We start from the raw sequence: 15,725 nt of genomic DNA, 5'->3' as shown, positions 1-15,725 counted from the left end.
CAGCCCCTACCCACCCCCAGTAGGCCTTGGGATACGATCTCCATGGATTTCATCACTGATTTACCCCCGGTCCAGGGCCTGACTTCCATACTGGTGGTGGTGGACCTTTTCACAAAGATGGCACATTTTATTCCTTGCAAGGGCCTCCCATCTGCACCAGCCACCGCGCAGTTGTTCATAGACCACGTTTTTAGGTATAGAGGCATGGTGAATCACTTGGTGAGTGACAGAGGCCCACAGTTCACTTCCAGGTTCTGGAGGGCCCTTTTCCAGTCATTAGGGGTCCAGATCCACCTGTCATCAGCGCATCACCCTGCCAGTAATGGGCAGGCCGAAAAAATTAACCAGTGGTTACAGCAGTATCTCAGGTGTTACACCACGTATCAGCAAGACAATTGGCCAGCCCTGTTGCCCATGGCAGAATTCACTTATAACAACTCTGTGCAGTCATCTACCCAGATGTCTCCGTTCCAAGCGCTCTACGGGGTTAACCCTCAGGTGTTGCCCACCTCCTCCCAGCAGGGAACTGTTCCAGCAGCAGCTGATTTTCTTAAAGAGCAACAAGCCGCACAGGAGTTGTTAAAGGAGCAGCTGAACAGGGCAAAGAGTGCTTACAAAAGGGCGGCAGACGCTCACAGGCAGGAGGGGCCAGCGATCGCAGTAGGAGACAAAGTGTGGCTTTCTACCAAGTTCTTGATCTCTACCAGACCCTCCAAGAAATTGGACTCTAAGTTCGTCGGCCCTTTCACTGTGGTGCAGCAGATAAATCCAGTAGCTTATCGTTTACAGCTCCCACCATCCATGAAGATCCATCCAGTGTTTCACAGAGCCTTGCTAGCTAAAGACCCTCCCCCAAGTAACTTGCGATCGCACCTACCCCCACCACCTCCAGTAATTGTGGAGGGAGAGGAGGAGTACGAAGTGGAAGAGATTCTGGACTCTAGGAGGAGGGGAAGGGGCATCCAATATTTCATACACTGGAAGGGGTACCCTGAGGAGGAGCGCACGTGGGAGAATGCCAGAGATGTACATGCTCCAGCACTGGTTCATCGATTCCATCAGCTTTTCCCTCACAAACCCAAGCCTCGCATTTTACCCGAGATTCCTCTTTCGCCTGAGCAGGCCGAAGAAGGCCAAGCTGAGGAGTTCGTGAGTGTGTATTTCCCCCCGCCCCTGCCTGAAGCCTCGACTCCAGTTACAGAGGAGGTGGGGGAACCACAGCCCTCAACCTCGGGCTTGCATTTCCCAGGGGGGAGGGGGGCTGACCCTGCTAACTCTCTAGATGTTTTTCAGCAGCAGCCACCTGGCTCGGAGGCGTTATCGGATTGGGAGGGCAGCACCGCTTCGTCCGTGGAGGAGTTGTCCTTTGAAGAATTGCCTTCTTTGCCAAGTTCTCATGAGACTTTACAAGCAGACAACATATCTTATCAAGACTCTGGAGGGGAGGGGGCTGAAATGGAATATCAATCTGGAGGGGAGGGTGATGTCATGAGTAAGGATGGCGAGCAGGGGGCTCTCACCCAGACTGTCAAGCGCATGCGTAGCACTGAGGAACTGTTCAGCCATTCAAAGAGACACAGATCGGGACCGCCTTAACCGTTGGGGTTTATATGGCTGGGTTTTCCCACGCTTTCTCAGTTTGTTAGGATTCTTGTTAAGTACTACTAATAAATATTAGAGACCAAGTCATTGTCTCAGTGTGTTTCCTGGTAATCAGGACAATGCCTTAACCACTACACCAGACTGGCTTTCTTATCACTTCGACATAGCCCATTTTTTCAGTTTCAAAGCAAACTATAATCTTCTTCTATCACAAACAAAACGTGAGCATTTGGACCAGCCCTGACCTTCCTCCTTGTGTTGACAAGGCAGTTCATATGGCAGTGTAACCCTGCCCAATTGATTGCAGTTGGAACAGTCCACAGAATAGTGAATTCTGTGCTTTTAGGCGTTATAACCATCCTAAGCAGAATCCAGTTACATGCATCCTCTGTCTGTCCCCATTAGCAGAGCAGGAGGGTATAAAGAAGGCTGTGATGAAAACCTCTGTCCCTGTCACTCTCTCTTCTTGTAATTAACTGAAGAGGACTTATGTTTTTGAGGCAGAATTGTTTTAAAGTCTTGCAATACGAAAAGTCTCGAGGCCTAACAGGCTGATTGGTGAGCTGGAGACCATTTTTACAAATTACAGTCAGTGTTAGGTATCCATCTGTTCTAACACTAACCTGAGTTGGTAACAAACCACAGTGTATAAATTTGCTTTAAGACTTGAGCTTGGCATATTGTATTTAATGATAAGATCAGTGCCTATGCAATTCTAATTCTAAGGTGCTCAAAAGCCAAACAAATAAGAAAGGGAGAAAGAGGAATGAAATCACCAGGTTGCATTACAATTGTACCAGCTGCATACACTGGGCTGAATTAGTTTGCCCTCCTCCTCCTCTCCTCCTTCTTTAAAAACCCTAAGAACCCCCCTCCCTCAAAAATGGCAATGGTGCTGCTGGGGTGGCCCATCTTACCTCATAATAAGAATAAGGTGGTGATTCTGAAGGCTTCATGGAGCCTTCAAATATCATTTTTTATAGCTTCAGAGCTAACATTTTAATGTAAAGAAGTATTTCCTCCAAAATATGATCATGTGTGGAGTTCGCTAGGACTTTCTGGAAGAGCAGGCAAGATAATGGCATATTGATAAGCCAATGGCTATTAGAGTTTTCTTTGAAGTCTCTGGCCAGCTGTGTTGAAAACTCAATGGTGGACCCAGGTGGGCCTTGAACATGTCCAGCAAAGCCATCCCCTGGATGAGAAGTCTCTCGGTGATGTATTGGTGTGAGCTAATATAGTTAAATTGAGGGATTATCTGCTGAAGCAAGATTTTACTTTAGGTGATCTCTTTAAATGCCATGTTCTGTTCAGGTTCCCCACAGACTTTCCATGGCTTGATTGATTTAGGTCCAAACAACACATCATATTAAAGGTGTAGCAAAATCTTGCAAGTGTGGGTCCTCTTCCATCATTTTAAAATATTTAAATATTTTAAATAGCAGCTTAAGGGTGGAGATAACAACGACTCCATAGCAGCCAGCAGTGTGAGGGTTTTTTCTTTTCTGCTGCTTAATGTTTTGATGAAAATATTTCCCTCAACTAAACCTGGAGTGGGCATGAAGCTGCCATTGGCACCCTTGGCAGTTTCCTTTGCTAGTTAATTTTGCTAAAAGAATAGGATTCACTAAGGTTCTTTTTTTTTTTTTTAGGTAATTTAGGAACTATATGGACTTGCCTTTTCATTTTGTATGTAACTTTTATTCTAAATTTGTTTTGGGGAAACGTAATAAAATTTTTTAAAAAATACATTTCAACCCAGCCCAACACATTTTATATGGTATGATACTTAACTTATATTTTATCCCCTTAGAGAGCAATCCTATACTGTCAAGGCAAATGATCAAAGTTTCACCCTTTTTAAAATGGGCAACAAACATAAAAAAACAGGTGGAGCTTTGATTGGACCATTGTGGCCACCACTGTGACTTTTTTGACCACACCTTGCAGATACCCTGACAAAGTAGCACAGTAATATATACTGTACTTGTCTTCAAGATTTCTATTTAAACAAGAGAACATAACCTGAAAAGCATGTTACAGTTTTTGCCTTCAATCTGTCCCTATTAATGGCTTCATTTTTTTTCTGCTTATAATATCCCCTCCCCCATATGATCTGAGGCTTCAGATACTTATTTCTAAACAAAGCATCACTTAAAAAAAAAAAACTAAAAAGAAGAAAGGGCTTGTCAGGGGATTAAATAAATATGTAATAGGCAAATAAAAACTAACTCAATTTTCTTTTTTACTGCAAAAGAATTATTTAAGCAGATCATTTCATTCTAATTGTTCATACAATTCACTCCAGGGGAGAAGCATTTATGTTGCCCCTCATAATTAGCATAACTACTCTCAACGTGAACACAAATTACACAGCGGAGCTTAGAAATGGCCTCCAAAGGTTGGGTGGTCATCTATAATTACAAAGGATAAATCAAGCTTGAGGAAGATGAAGGCCTTCGAGATTGAAGTTCAGATGTTTTAAAAGGGGATTTGGCACTGAAACTTGGCTTTACTCAATTGATTCTGAGCTTTTGGAAGCAAACTCTTTAAGGTTGGAGTGTTATGTAAAATTACCAGGGAGTAAGTGCCTCAGTGAGAATTACTTTTGAGTAGACATCCTGAAGATTGCACTGCTCCAGAGCCGAAGTTACTACAGGTATTAAAAGAGTGTAGAGGGTTAGGTCCAACATTTTTACATTCTCAAGGATAATAGTGAATGTAATTAGAAAGTTCAACCCATTGGTTTGATTTAAATTAAACATTTCTTCATAACCCCAAGATATTCTCTGTTCAGTCATAATGCACTGACTCCTTTTTGCTTTTAGACTTCTATCAAACTGGGCAATTTCTGCTTCCATGCTACAGGTTCGGTGTTTGTTAACATGAATTCTCTAAGACCTTCTGTGCCCTTGCGTTTTTCTCTCCTCTGCCTCGTCCTTGCTTTTGAGGATAATTTTGTGATCTCTGCTAATTACTGCATTTGCAACATAACCTTTGAAACAGCAGAGACAATTTAGAGTGGGCAGGGGAAGGCAATTATCCCTGGTGCTGTCAACCTCATGTGATTATTCATCAAACTGACCTACATCTGCAACCAACTTAGCAGTTGTGTTAGAAATAATTATGGCTGCACACCCACTTACATTGCTTGCACAATGTGTTCACTCTGAATCCATGCACTCCCAGCTTCTGACTCTGGGTACAACTTTCCAGAGAGGGAAAATCAGCTTTGTCTTTATTTTACTGAAGAAGTAGCTGTACAGATTGCTGATTGGCTTACCCTTAGGGCAAGTTCTTTCCTTGCTTGATGATGTCATGGATGGCATACCCTTGACATCAAAATGGGCAGGACCAACAAGGGAACCAAGAAGCCAAAATTTCAGAAGGAGCCCTCATAGTCATTAAATCAATGGGAGAGAGGAGTGGTAGAGGGAAACAGCCATTAGGTACTGAAATGGAAATTAGCTGCTGAATTCTGAGGACAGTGTATTTCAGAGGTAAATTGTTCTGCTGAATTCCTCAACAAATCATATGGTTGAATTTCAGTAGCGGGATGAGGTCATTGGATTTTGCATTAAAACAGGCCACCATATGGCAGTGAGGGCAGTGGAATTTATGCTAGGATACTTCTATGCCTGCTCACAGTCTGGAAGGAAGCCATTTGATATGGCCATCTGGCTATACCCCAGGGATATGAGATCTGGGCTTCATAAATCTAGATAGCCACTAGATGGCATCAAGGGGTTGACTGTTTCTACTTCTCTTTGCTGCCAACTAGTGGCATTTTGGATTTTGCACCCGGTAGACCTATCCTTAACTATTATAAGCATTTCATTGTAATTATAGAAAATCCACTCCACACTTTTATATTAATTCTGGTGCTTTAGAATCTGGAGCAGTTTCAGAATTTCACATGATCCTTCTCCCCCATCTTGAAAGGCATGACCCAGTCAGGGTCATCTGCTTTGTATGTTTTCCAGGAACATTCCATGCTGACCACCAAAAGAATTCTGTGAGTCCTTCTGAGAAAAGAAAAGTCCTGTTGAATGTGTGAGATGGGTGGATTTCTTCATTTTTTAGAGGCCATCCAGTTGCCAAGAGGTGAAAGGATTTAGCAGTACATGAACAACACATTGTATCCGTCTCTGCAATGCACAAACTTTGATCCCAAAGCCTTGACTGTGATCCCCAAAGAACTTTCAAAAGTTCCCTTTGAACCATAGTTTTAATAGAATGGAAGGGAGAAATTATAAAATATATGGGGAATAACCATATCAAATGTAATCTACATTAATTATATCTAAATTAAATTAGATCAAATTTCAGTTTTGGAATAGGTCCCCCAAGTGTGGCCTTCATCCTACCCAGACATTATAGTAAGTTAACAGAATTCCTGTGCATTTTCTGAAGACAGCTTAATCCTATGTAAATATTCTAGTGAGCATAAACTCTAAATGACGTAGGGGAATTGGGTTGCATATTGTGGCATGGCCCACTTCCATTTTTTCTTTGACTTCCTTACATGTAGGAAGTCAGGAAATCTAAAGAGGCCATGCATATTCACTACTATGTGCATACATCCTTATAAAGAGACACTTCTGTGAAGCTCTGTAAATGCACATATATGATCACACTTACAAAGCTTTTTCAGCCTTTGTCTATGACTGGGAGAAGATCACAGAGAAGAAAAGAGAGAGAACTGCACCCCCATCATCCTGTAGAGTGCATTTATTTGCAACAGAAATACATCTTCTGTCTCCTTGCTCCATGTTTGTTTTGTTTATGAAATAAACTGAATATTTTTTCCAGTTACTGAACAAAGGAAATGACCATGCTATGTGTTTTCTCATCGTCATGAAACAGTTCCCTCATCTGAGCTCCTGTAATGGCCAAGAATTCAGTGTGTATCTTAATAGAGGGACAGGGAGCCCATCCACTCAGTTTCCTTTGGCAACCACACCCACTTCCATTATGAGAGCCAGTTTGGTCTAGTGGTTAAGGCCATGGGCTAGAAACCAGGAGACTGAGAGTTCTAGTCCCACCTTAGGCATGAAAGCTGGCTGGGTGACCTTGGGCCAGTCCCTCTCTCTCAGCCCAACCCACCTCACAGGGTTGTTGCTGTGGGGAAAATAGGAGGAGGAAGGAGTATTAGGTATGTTCGCCGCCTTGAGTTATTTATAAAAATAATAAAGACAGGATAGAAAATAAATACAATAAAATAAATTAATTTTTAAAATATATGGAACAGCCTAAACTATTGCATCTATTCCATAGTGCAGAATCTCAGACACTGAATACTTATGGATGAACACATGAGACATCACCTTTCTGATTAATTTAATTCAACATCAGTGTTTATAGTTTAGAATCTGCTGGTATGGCTGACAAAAGGAATAATATTGATTGTAAGCAATATGACACAATATAACCACTGAGTGGGATAGACACACAAAGCTGTTTAAATGGCAAAGTTCATTTGTGGCAACACCTGCCCTGTGGAACAACATCCCCGTGGAGATCTGGATGACCCTGACCCTGTTAGCCTTTAGTTAAGGCACTGAAGACCTGGCTGTTTCCCTCGGCGGTTGGGTCGTGAGGTTAGCTGAGGTCTGCTGTTGTTCATGCACTTGTGTGAGTGAGCTTATTGCTTATCCATGGGCACCAGGGGTTGTATGTTCTGGTTTTCTGTGTTTTCAATCCTTGTATGCTACCCGGAATCACCTGTGTGAGATGGGTGGCCATATAAATCATATAGATAAATAAATAAAGTGATTCCATCAAACCTATGTGATTTCAGGTATGGATTTTTCTGTTTCTTTGCTTAACTTGTTCCTTGGGTTTGTTGTAAGCCCTACTCCTCCTTACACCAAGAGAAAACTATCGAGGCTGAAGAGCACAATAAAGCAATGCTCCTATTCATAAACTATACCCAGTAGGCAGGCGTCATAAAAATCTTTAATGGAATGTGGTGGAAGAATCTCGGAGAGACTGCCTTGTAACGTCTGCTTGATAAATTTGGCAGGAACATCACAACACTGAAGCCATTTCCTTGATCCATGCAAACGTTGCTCCATCACGCTGTTTTTTTCTTTCCCCCATTTGAAAAGTTGCTCATAGACTGCTCAAATAAACTGTAACTATAAATCTAGTCATCAGTAAAGAGCCAAATTATGAAACTGGGTTTATGAGGCTTGGCTATTACAGTCTGTCAGCCTGAATGTATGAGAGAGATGTAGATTTGTTATAAGAAAAGGGGAGGGGGAGAATAGGGCAAATCCTTGCTTGGTTGCTTATTCCTGTGCTCATCTGATAGGTTGTGTAGGTTGCAAGTCTGTATATACTTACCTGAGAGTAAGCCTATTGAGCTTCACAGGGTTTTTGTCTGAGTAAACATGCACAAAATCATACTGGCAGACAGAAATCTTAGAACAACTTACCTAGGAGTCAGTTCAGTTGAACTTCTGGATCTGCACATACTCGACCATAAATTGTTCTAACCTCATGTAAATGTTTTTAAGCACAGGCTGAGTTGAAAAAAAAAACATTAACAGAAATAGAGATCTTAATGATCCTTTGTGAATGCTCAGGTGGGGACTTACCTTGAATGATCCCATGCCTCCATTTCCTAGTTCTCTGTCCTGTAAGGTACAAAAGGTGCTGCCAGAAGTGGTCACTCAATGTGAGGGGATCTCAAAGTGACACTAGATTTTTGTTAATCAAATCAGTTTTTCCCAACCCGAACGCCTTCCAGATGAGTGGACTTCAGCTCCCAGAATTTTCTAGCCAGCCAGGCCATTGCTGATAATTATTTTTGATAGTAAAAAAAAGATGGCATCTGGACATTTTGGTTGTTACCAGTGGCTTCACTTTGGCTGTTCTGTTACGTGTTATGCCTGTGTTGCATGTTTTTTGTCCCCTGCAACCACTGTGGTGCTAGTTACCCTGCTGGTTATTGAGGGGAGGGGGGGTGGCAGGAGGCTAGTATGGCACTTACCAGTTCCCTGAAATGCCACAAAGCCCTGGAAGTGCCTGGAGCTTCATCTTGTGTGCCAGTTAGGCTTCTTTATAGATTGGAAGGCCCTTTAGTCACTCATGCCCTTGTGGCTTGACTAGTGCAGTGAGGCTGCCCTTGAAGACTACTCAGAAGCTTCAACTGATCCAGAATGCAGAAAAGCAGGCAATGATGGGCATGCCTCAATAAGTCCTTGTGATATCACTGCTTCATGAGCTGCACTGGTTGCCATTGTGCTTTTGGTTCCAGTTTGAGCTGTTGCTTATCACCTATAAATCCCTATATGGTGTAGGACCAGGTTATTTGGGGGCCTGCCTATCTGCTATGATTTCTTCCCATCCAGTAACAGTTGACACAGTTGGCAATTAAACAAGGTCATTTATCATGAACCAGAAATGTGCCTTCTCTGTCTTGGTACCTGCTGATCTTGTATATTTAACAGGGTATTTTGTATTTTGTTGTTTTAAATTGTAAGCCATCCAGAGTCACTTTGGAGTCAGGCACTGTCTAAATATAATGAAATCCTAGGAGTTTTTTCTGCAACATTTTTTAATTAAGTAGATAAAACAACAACAAAAAAGCAAAAACAAAGAGGAAGGAAAATACGGATATATGTCCCTAAAATGAACTTTGCACAAGAGCGAGGGATGAAATAAAAATACAATGGTTATAAAAGGATTTTTAAAAAAATTATTAAAAAGCAAAACAGACAAAAGATAAAGAAAAAACATTATGAAAAAAGCATTCTAGTAGTCCCCTCTCTTCCTTCTCCCCGCCTTTTTCCCCATCTGCTAATTGCTACTTATTCTTATACTATACTTTGGACATCTATTTGGACCATTAGGGGTTTTTATCCTTCCTACCTACCTACCTACCTACCTACCTACCGACCGTTTATCTTCTTCTTCAAAAGCCATATACTAAGTGTCTTAGTTTGTCTTGCTGTGTAATATGTTTCATATAAGGGAACCATTCCTGCTTGAATTTGGTTAGACTTCTGCTGTGAATATACACATAGTCAATTTTTCCATTGCCACATATGCTCCAGTTTTAGTCTCCGGATCCAGTATTGAGGCCAAGGTGATAAATCCTAGGAGTTGAAGTCCACACACCTGGAGGGCTCCCAAGTTGGGATAGTCCGGGTTAAGTGTCTTCTGGGATGTTTCAGTAGTAATCATCCTGAGGTAGCTGTGGCATCTGGAGTCTCGATTGCCATGGCCACCTTCTGTTGAGTTATTCTGAGGATTCTCTTAGCATATGATGGGGTGGGTGGATGGAGGATTAATGGTTGGGCAGGAAAGGGGTGAGCAGGAGGGAGCAATGGTAAAGGAAGGATGGGTCCTCTTTTCTCCTCAGGTGGTTGATCTCTTGGAGAATCCTGGAGCTCCTGTCTTCCACAGGGGCATTGTTGCTCCAAATCTACCTGAGTCACCTAGATGTCTCTCTTCTGATCAATTGTATAATTCCTGCTTTAGGACTGCTTTCCACAATGACTATGTGGGTTAAAAATGGTACAAATAAATAAATAAATAAATAAATAAATAAACTCCTGAATTTGGCCCAAGGACACTTACTGCATGGTGCTATAAATCTGGCAGTTGTGCCTTGACCGCTGTTAAATTGGATTAGCTAAATAAATGAAAAAGCCTCCGCAGCATCCAGTTTCTTATATTCACAATGCAAGAATTAAGGCTAGTGATTTGGCATCCAGATAATCAGTGGGTGATTAGCCCAATTGTTTGCATTTAAGGGATTTTACTTTCCCCTCCTGATGAAACCACTGTAGTACTTTGCTAAGCAAAATACACAATTTTGCCTGAGTAAATTGTTTTCGTTTCTTCTCATTAGGATTGCTTATGAGTAGTAGTGGTACACTTTGTATCATAAACAATTTTCACCCAAAAAATAAAAAGGGGGAAAAACTATTCAAGAACACAGATTTAAACATGGCAATAATTAGCCTAAAGACACTAATAATTGAGAATATAAATGGGACTGCTTGTTGATGTTGGGCTAAATGCCCAGTTAGTGTTGGTCATGGGGCACTTGATAATGCATGAGACCCTATCAGGTACACAGAGTGTGTACTGCCCCTTGATCACTTTGATGAAAATGTGCTGTGTAACATTGTATGCAAGTAAGGGGTGGAGATTATGATGTCACAACGCATCTTTTGTCATTTTGACGATATCTGGGATGCCTCAGCTCCAGACCTTGATCCTTGACCCCTGTCAAGAGTAAATGGAATTTCTTGGGTTGGCAATTTCTGAACCTCCACCCCACCCCAGGCTGGAAAGGTGACAAGCACATTAAATCCTTTCCACTGTTTGTATCTTTGACTGACTGATCATGTGCCATCAAGTCATCTAACACCACATAGATAATTTTCTCCATGACGATCTATCCCTAACCTGGTCTTTTAGGTCTCCCATCATGCACTCATCACCACTGAAACTATGTCCCTCCACCTTGCTACTGGTCATTTTCTTCTTCTCTTTCCTTCCACCTTATTAGCCCTTATTAGGAGATAGTACCCTAGCAAGCTTTTCTAGGGAATAAAAACAAACAAACAAAAAAAGATCAACTCAGAAATAACGATCCACCTCCGCTTGTTTTTTCCCTGAAATGTGGAGCTTTTGTATGAAACTTTCCCAGTATATGTGGTTTATTCCCCCAGTTATTTTGATACTAAACCTCCAGAGTCCTTTTCTTCCAGTTTTTAAGATACACATTTTCAATCACTTACAAACATATTCTTTGTACCACTGTGGTGAGTTGAAATAAGAACTTGGGTCAAATCCATTTGTATGTTGACTGATTTAAGTACAAAATACGGTACTCTTGCTTTAAGTTCCTTCATGTTCACAGATGTCCTTCTCTGTGCCTCTCAAGTAACATCCTTAAGAAGGGAATTTTCATGCTTGGGCCAATCTGTGCTTGTTAGTGACTCATTAGTCACAGAGTTCACGCCTTGACAGGAGGCAGGACTCAAAGATGTATACTGCCATTTCTCCTTATCTCTTCCAGCTGCAAATGCATGGTCAGCTTCTGGAAATAACAGAGCTTTGGCTACGTTGAGTATTGAAGCTGCTATTGCATTTCTTTGCAATTGGATGCACACATATTATATGGGTCTGTAATATTTTCACTCCATGAAGAATATCCTGTGTATGTGGTTATCTAGTTTTCTTATCAGATATAAAGAAATGCTTCTTTATTTGGGATCTGCTGCTAGAGTGGGCACATATTCAAGCTGTATTTTGTCAGTTTGTTGTACAAGATCCGTGTGACCTTGTGGCTCTTGCTTTTGACATTTCTGGGTGCAAGAGACCAGTGGCTCATTGTAATCTGCTCTCTTTGAACTAATAAAATCATTCTTTGGACCCTCTCCAGCTTCCTGGCCTTCCTGGTAGGTTATATTTGCCTCAATAACATAAGCACCTTGCATACACACTTTTTTATGCACAACTTCTGCTTTTCATTTATTTAAGTATCTTTCTTAAATAAAGGTTATTTGCTGTGAGAAGACTGTGTTCATTGCTGTTTGTCATGCTGTAACAGTGCTTATTGTTATGAATTATACCAATTTGTTTCTGCAAAATCCATGGACAATTTCTTTCATATCCCTTTCCAAATTCTGGCTGGCCCTAAGTCATGCATGCCTCAACAAATTTCAATTTATTGGCCCTGAATGCTGCAATGAACGATGGCTTTATCCGCCTAACAAACTAAACGTTTAATTGCAGCTAAATCAGCGATAAGGCTGCCCCTCTCCTCCTTTTGCAAGCTGGGTGGGTGAATGTGGGCATTTTTGCAACCAGGCAGTTTCCCCAGGAGTTGGGAACATGGGGAGGTGAGGAGAGTAAAAGTGCCAGCAGACAAAATTTCCATGACAGGGAAAACTTCTTGCCTACCCACTACGTCGGCAGAGTTTCAGTGCTGCAGATGGAAGTGCCATATCTGTGTGTGTGAGAGAGACAGAGAGATTGATATTGATTGACTGATTGATCGATTGATTGATTCTGGCTGTACCAGAAATGTATCAGTTCATCTGGCTACCACCAAAAAAAAAAAGTGTGAGAAATCACATAGATACAGAACTAATTTGGGGTGGAATGGAGCCTCTATGGAAGGGTCCTCAATAAATCTGGGCTTTTTCCATGTAATGATTTACCACAGAGAGGCCAGCAGGTGCACTGAATTTTTTAGGGGTCACAGGATAAAAGTAAATGTAGGTGTTAAGTAGGTGGGCAGGGCTGACATTTTCAGGGTGTTTCAAACTCTTTTGAAAAAAAAAAGCCAACCCTATGTTAATGCTTTTGCTACAGTCATTTTATGTTTTGAAAAATATGCTGCCAGTTTTCAGCTATGGAATCAGAGCGAGCTCTTGTCTGCAAAGAGGCCTAGGCAGGACTGTCCATGGTGGGAGGTGGGTAAAAAAAAGTCAAAATGGCAGCTGCAACACGTTAAAAGGGGTGGGGCTTTGATCACATGGTTGTGGTTGCCATCTTGACTTTTTTTTACTCCACCTGCAAACTACTTAGGGTATCCTGAAGCTCATTTTACTCATCCCTGACTTTGTGTTGTGTAAATATATTTACACATTGCAATGTGTAAATTTGTGTCTGTAGACTTTTTTTAAAAAAAATATTTCTTTTCTTTTCTCTTATCTCCCTTTCTCTTTTTTCTTATTTACCAGCTGCATGAAGTGGTATACTTCAAATACACCCCCATCAGAATGAATCAGCCCAACATGGAACATCCCATAAGCCCTGGAGATTCCTTCTGAGGCAGGACAGACTTTGACCTTTTATCCCATTGAGATAGGAGAACTTCACCTTCATTCTATATGAACATGATTGCATTTTCCTCCCTGCCCTCTGGATATAAACCTCTTGTTGATTTTCTACTTTCAGCCTGTACCTAGCTTCCAAAACAGTTGTTACAGATTCCATCCATTCCTTCACTTGGCTTGATCCTTCCCTGCAGCAATTTGCATTTTTATTGTCCAATGTTGTGTCTCTCCATTGCTGCATTTCAAACTGTGCGCTCCATATATTTGAAAGAGGCATTAAAATTCAGAGCCTGTGTACAGCACAGCCTCCTTATTAATTAATGAGCACCCAGCATGAACAATCACACACACACACACACACAGGCTGCTGCATTTGTCAGAAGCACCATGGGGAGCATGAGTACATTTAATAAAATTGTCTTGCATACTTGATATCTGTTGTGTTGAGGGAAAAGGAGGGAAGGCCATGGGTGCTATGAGTGTGAACAGACATGAAAGGGACCTTGATCAAGAACTCACAAATCCCCACTTAGACAGCTTTTTATTATGACTTCAGTCAGCACATCAGTACTTGATCGATCCAATTGGTTCTCCTGAGCAGAGGTTGTATGCGGCTAACAATAAAAGTCCTTTAAGAGCTTTCACGGAACCAGAGTGAAAAAGTAAGGCTGTTTCAGTTGAAGCAAGCATCTTGATCTGGCACTCTGCTTATATTGTAGATTCAACTGCCACCAGAATCTTGATGATGTTAGGCAAGGTAGCTGGCCAGGGCTGGCCAAAGACTGTTGTGCCGCAGGAGCAAAACAACATACTCCCATCTTCAGAGTTCACCTCAGTGGAAGTTAAATCTTGCTTCAACCCCACACTTGAGAAAGCAGGTTAACATGGGAAGACTAGGATATAGGAACTGCCCAGAGTCCCTCCTGTTGGGAGGGGGAGATGGGTGGTGATAAAAATCTAATAAATAAATAAAAAAAATATGATGCATAGTAAGCACTGATTGTCCTCCAGTGGAAGGGAACAGATAGAAAGGTCATAAGAATCAATAAGATGTTGCTGCTGCTGTCCCTTAGAATTATGACAGACCTAGGCCTAGATTTGATCCTGTACATCTTGCAACCCTGAAGCCTAATTTAAAGATCACCATTAATGCAACAGTGAATGTTTCTTCCAGGCAAAGATGAAACAGTCCAACATAACAACATCTAATAGATGTGCCAAATGTAAGATATTAAGCTGCTACTCTCAAGGTCACAGTTTTGTGTTATAAAGGAACATATGGTAAGTGGCTGCTCCAGTTTCACATAATTGTAAAGAGTTATCCTGCAAGTTGGATAATTGTTTGCACTGTAATGTCATCTTTTGGTATATGGACTTTCACAGATCTCATACCACGGTAGTGAACAAATCCAAAATGTCATAGACATCTACATTACTATAAATTCAGTGCTCCGTTCCAGTTTAATATGTGAGTTCTTGGTCTATTACAATACTTGACTATCAAAGGTCTTCCAAATAAATGTTTGGGGGTGAAATCCAAGCCCATAATGTAAATGGTATTTGTTAGAGGATTCACATAGCCAAAACCAGGTGAGACAAGTTGGAGATCACTATTCCTGAACCCTCTCCGCCTCCTGTTCATACACTTGATAGGGGCAACAGGACACATTGCATTGGACTGAGCAAAAATGGCTGGCCATAAGTTACCCAGTGAGCTTTTTATGGCTGAGGACAGACTAAAACCAGTGTCACCAGTCCTGCAACATTTTCACCACTATACTACATTGCCTTGAATAGAGGTTGGCTGGTTATCCAAGCGATGGCTACTGCTGCCTACTTCACCAATAGGGAAGGAGCTAGTGACATCATGAAGCCTTTCCAATGCTCTCCTGGTGCAAAGGCTAATAGGATAATGGGCACTTCCTGGAGAAAGTGAGTAGAGACTTTGTGTTTCCCAAATTATTTTTAAAAAAACATATTTAATGTGAGTATGTGCTTCCAGAACCATTGGTAAGGAGATTTGACAGAGTTAGTGGCTGACTGGGTTAAGTGTATTGTGGGAACAGAACTACTGTGTAATGAAATGAAAGAGGAAGACAGGGGACTAGAGTTATTGCTGTCTACTTCATTTTACTTGGCAACCATTTTCCAAACCCGTTTTTCTCCTAGATTTCCGATGAGATTTTCCCTTAGGAACCAAAAGTAACATCTACTCTCAGCTTCTTGTTCTCAGTGCAAACTGGCCCCAAACCCATTACCACATGGAAGTCTGGATGTGTGACAAGTCAGCAGGAAGACATGGCAGCTACAGGA

The 15,725-nt window shown here is 41.6% G+C and overlaps 1 long non-coding RNA gene across 1 annotated transcript in view; it reads left to right on the top strand.

Moving 5' to 3' along the window:
- The window catches only part of LOC134491319 (uncharacterized), a 40,637-nt gene extending 26,793 nt beyond the window's left edge, over nucleotides 1–13,844 (top strand). The window contains exon 2 of the long non-coding RNA XR_010067309.1: nucleotides 13,317–13,844. This is a non-coding gene — a long non-coding RNA (uncharacterized LOC134491319). The remainder of the gene's footprint in view (nucleotides 1–13,316) is intronic.
- Nucleotides 13,845–15,725: the final 1,881 nt, after the last annotated feature.

The sequence above is a fragment of the Candoia aspera genome, chromosome 2 (assembly GCF_035149785.1).
Source record: "Candoia aspera isolate rCanAsp1 chromosome 2, rCanAsp1.hap2, whole genome shotgun sequence".
Lineage (NCBI taxonomy): Eukaryota > Metazoa > Chordata > Lepidosauria > Squamata > Boidae > Candoia > Candoia aspera.
The sequence above is the reverse complement of the archived record's forward strand: the minus strand, read 5'-3'. Positions and strand labels throughout refer to the sequence as shown.